At 44.6% G+C, this 4,466-nt stretch overlaps 1 protein-coding gene across 1 annotated transcript in view; it reads left to right on the top strand.

The window, feature by feature from the left end:
- The window catches only part of Sec24AB (Protein transport protein Sec24AB), a 15,678-nt gene that overhangs the window by 6,349 nt on the left and 4,863 nt on the right, over positions 1-4,466 (top strand). The window lies entirely within an intron of this gene.

The raw sequence follows: 4,466 nt of genomic DNA, 5'->3' as shown, positions 1-4,466 counted from the left end.
GTATTATTATGAGCTGTTTTTCATGGCAGAAATAAACTCGGAGGTTTTAAATTGTCCCCTACGATTTGTGTCATCACAAGTTGAGAGAGAGGGTAACTACCAACAGTAGGTGGGAAAGTCTGTACACCTGCAGGGTATCACGAAGAATAAAGAGTCTATTAAGGCTTTCAAAGCCAAACGTTAGGCTTCTCACAGGAATACGAACGGGACATTGGACCATTGGCCACATGGCCGCCAGGCTCGAGGCCCCGCATAACGATTTCTGTAGAAGCTGCACGGATGAGGAAAAAAATATTGTTTAGATCCAATTGCTATGCAGATACACAACATTTATTGTTATTGTCTATAATCTTTTATTTATTTAAATTGTAATTTTAAAGTTTGTTTGAATTTCTTAAAGCTTTTGTAATTCAGAATTTGAAGAAAGTAAATAAATTATGTAATTATGTGAATTATGCTATTTTTTTTTTAAATACCAGACTTGGTCCTCAATCAAAACATAAAATTTTTTTTTGTTATTTATCTTTTCATCTTAAGTTTAAATTGATCTTAAATGTCAAGTTTTACCTAATTTTTTTTTTTTTCAATGTTATAAAAGTCCGGGGCAAAATATTGTCCTAGAATAAAGTTATCAATGTTCCTTTGATCCCAGGACCTTCTGGACAAGAATGCTAGATTATTTTTATTTTTCGACCTTTTTGGGAAAAGCTCAATAATAACTTAAAAATCCGGACTTTTACTTTTTAAGTCCAGCAATAAAAGTTAAACTTGACCAACTATTTTTTAAGTCCGAAATAAAAGTCTTTTCGAATAATAAACAAACCGCTTATCCAAATCAAACACATTTGGTACCAAAGGAAAGAAGACTGAAATAGCTTTTAAACAGAAATATTTCAACGAAGATTGCCAGCTAAATGTATATATTATTTATAATCTATATATTTAATACGCGAAGAAATCTTTCGTCCAGGTCATCAGATCTGCACCGTTCATTCGATTTTCAAAAATGAGGTGTCAAATTAAAGAGCTTGGCCTGGTTTAGTTTTTCGTATATATTTAGTTGTCACCCTTTCAAAAATAAGAGTTATTAAAATTATTTAAAAAGTTAAATGAGTTATTGCAATATGGGTATCAACCAAAATGGTTTGGAAAAATCAAACTCAATTTAAACTATGGTAATGCCGCTGTGGTGTAGTGGTAAGCAGTGTGGGCTTCCACTCCGCAGGGCCTGGGTTCAGTCCCTGGTCAAAGCAACAGCGCAAAAATATAGAAAAAAGGTTTTTTCTTAACAGCGGTCGCCCCTCGGCAGGCAATGGCAAACCTCCGAGTGTATTTCTGCCATGAAAAACAGCTTCTCATAAAAATACAATCGCCGTTCGTAGTCGGCGTAAAACTGTAGGTCCCTCCTCTTTGTGTGACAACATCAAGGCGCACGCCACAATTCGGAGGAAAAGCTCGGCCAAAACTAACATATGTGTAAGCGCCAATCTAGTATTATTGTTATATGTGGAGTACAGCGCATTGAGCGCCTTATTTCTCCGCTCTTCGGTGTTCCTTTTCCAAGAAAGCTTAAAGTCGAGAATAACCTCCAAAAACTTTGCTTCTCTTGACAATTCAAGATTTGGTGAAGAGAACAAGTTCGGTTTTAGTTGGATTAACTCCTAGTCCGTTTCTTTCTGCCCGTGGAGAGGAATTTCCCCACGACCAGAATAACTTAGTCATCCGCATAAGCAACGACCGTAGCGGCTTTCGATGTGCGGAGCAGGAATTCATTTAGCACGAGGTTCCACAGCAGGGCGGCTTTTCACTCGAAAGTCAGCGATGTGTAACATATGCATCGCTTGAAAAGACTGTTCCACCAGCGATACTGAAAATATATACATACTAAGTATTTCAGAGGTGTCAAAAGAGAAAGTTTGGAAAGTTACATATGTATTCGAACTTGCAATTAATACCACGGAGTTGCATACATCTACATATATATTAAAAATGAATACGAAGATGAAAACGAACATGAAGCATTCCCACGACAGCCAGCTCTACGTGCCTAATGACTCGGGTTTTACCCGACCAAGGGCTGTTCGGCGACCTAACCCCGTTTAGATCGGCGATACCCTTCAATCATTTTACGTCCATGGAGCAATACCTTGCAGCAGGATTGCTCCGCATTCTTCTTCTCCGGACGAGTGTTGAGCCCAACCCTGGACCAGTAACATACTTCTGCTGCGTTTGCCAGAATTGACTCCATCCGAACTCCATTTCGGTTAGGTGCAACTCAAGCAACGGATGGAGTCTCCTAACAACCTGTTCTGGTCTTAGGTCTCACCAGGAGTGGACCACACGCTTTGTGGCCCCTGTTGCTCAAGCCAAATAGCACCACCAGCCTCCTCGGCTACCCGCTCGCGCAACGCGCATGTACGAGCCAGCACCCGAAGAGCCTGAAAGGCTCCTAGAAGCTCCTCTGAGCAACAGCAAACCTCCGCACCCTCTCAATCCTCACAACAATCTACCGGCCGCTCCAACTCGCGTGTGCGAGCCAGCCAGCAGCTCCTGGGTGTCCAAACCATCTGTTCCGTTTGCCAGAACAGAGTATACCGGAACGTGACATCAGTCAAATGCAATACATACCTTGGCTGGTGCCACTTCCGTCTATGCTCCGGCCTACGCCCCACACGCGAGTGGACAACGAACTACAGCACCCCCTGCTGTAGAGCACTGTCGGCGCAAACAACATCGCACCCACTGCAGCCACCCACCGCAAGGCAGCAACAGCAACCGGCCCAAGGTAGACCCCACACGTTCTTCACCTCCCGTATCGCGACCAGCCTCGCAAGGCATACGAAACTCTTACAACTGAACTTCAACGGACTCCAGAGCAAGATTGAAGAGATAGCAGTCTTTATGGGTCGGTATGGCATATTGATAGCTCTGGTCCAAGAAACGAAGTTGTACAACAACTCAGGCGATGTCGAGCTCGAAATATTTAACGTGTATATACCCCCTGTCACCTGCTGCTCGGCAGGATATCAGACTGACATAGGTGCGCTACTCAGAGGTGACAACCGAATGGTAGTAGGTGACTTCAACGCGCACAACGATCTTTGGCACTCAAGCCTGGCTAAATTTCCCGGCTGAATCAGCTGTACTAGCAAATGAGCGTGACCACCTCGACGCCAGGTCGATCCCGGTGATCCTCGCTTGAAGGACCTTAATTTGAATTCGGCAATTGGTAAATCAGCACAAGCGAAAAAAGTGGGAAGAGCACTTGAAGGCCTGTAACTTCGCCTCTGGTGTGAGTAAGCTATGGTCAACCGTGAGGTCCTTGTCCAACTCGACGAAGCGTGATGACAGAGTGGAAACCTCATTTCAAGGTCGCGCTTCGTCCGTCCCGAAGAAATGCGCAAACTACTTTAGTCGGCAATTCAGACTGCAGCCCTCGATAGTTAAGGCCAAGCATCGAGTGACAGGGGCGCTGCACAAACTGCCTAAAAATTGTGCACCACTTGTTTTCACCAGCGGCGAAGTGAGGCCTCCGAAGCCATTGGACCCGACGGAATCTGCATGCTGATGCTGAAAGTGTGTGAAAGAGAGTGGTCCCACTGCTAAAACCGGGGAAACCCGCCAACAAAAGAGACTCTTATCGCCCGAAAACGCTCCTTTCCCCGGTCGTGAAGACACTAGAGGCCCTGCTACTCCCATACTTCACCTACCACCTGACCTCAACGAAGCATCAGCATGTCTGCCATACAACTTGGCTAGAAGGCCTCCTCACTCCCACAGGGACTCAATCGATGGTCGGCGAATTATATGAGTGGTCGAGAGTCGTCAGTAAGAATGAAACAAGGGGTACCACAAGGTGATGTCCTCTCCCCCTTACTGTTCAACTTCTATATATCAAAGCTCCCCCAGCCACCTGAGTGGTTTTCCCTGATGTCGTACGCCGACGACTGCTCGATATGTCGTCTGGGAATGGAATTGATGATCTCTGCCTTTCTCAGCCTTTCTCAGCCTTTCTCAGCCTTTCTCGCTTATTCACTGCAAGAAGCCTAACACTCTCCCCAACGAAATCAACGGAGACCCTCTCACCACCTGGGCGAAGGAGGTCAGGCTAGAATTAGGCAGCACACCAATACCGACAGTAAACAACTCGAAAGTTTTAGGGGTCACCTTTGATAGTCTGCTCTACTCCACGCACACAACCACAGTTATCAACAAAGTACAGAGCCGTAACAAGGTCCTCAAGTCGCTCGCCGGCAGTACTTAGGGCAAAGAAAAAGAAACGCTGCTGGCAACAAACAAGGCAATTGGTCGGTCGGACCATAATAAGATTTTTTTCAAATAGATCGGTCACTGGTCCACCTACCGGAAAAAAGTAAATTTTTTTTACCTAAAATATGGTGGTTGCTGAATGCAATTATATACAAAATTTCATGAAAATCGGACCAGCCGTTCGCCAGATTACCTGT

This window comes from Rhagoletis zephyria, unplaced genomic scaffold (genome assembly GCF_001687245.7).
Source record: "Rhagoletis zephyria isolate East Lansing unplaced genomic scaffold, Rhagoletis_zephyria_1.1 Rzeph_scaffold_05432, whole genome shotgun sequence".
Lineage (NCBI taxonomy): Eukaryota > Metazoa > Arthropoda > Insecta > Diptera > Tephritidae > Rhagoletis > Rhagoletis zephyria.
The sequence above is the reverse complement of the archived record's forward strand: the minus strand, read 5'-3'. Positions and strand labels throughout refer to the sequence as shown.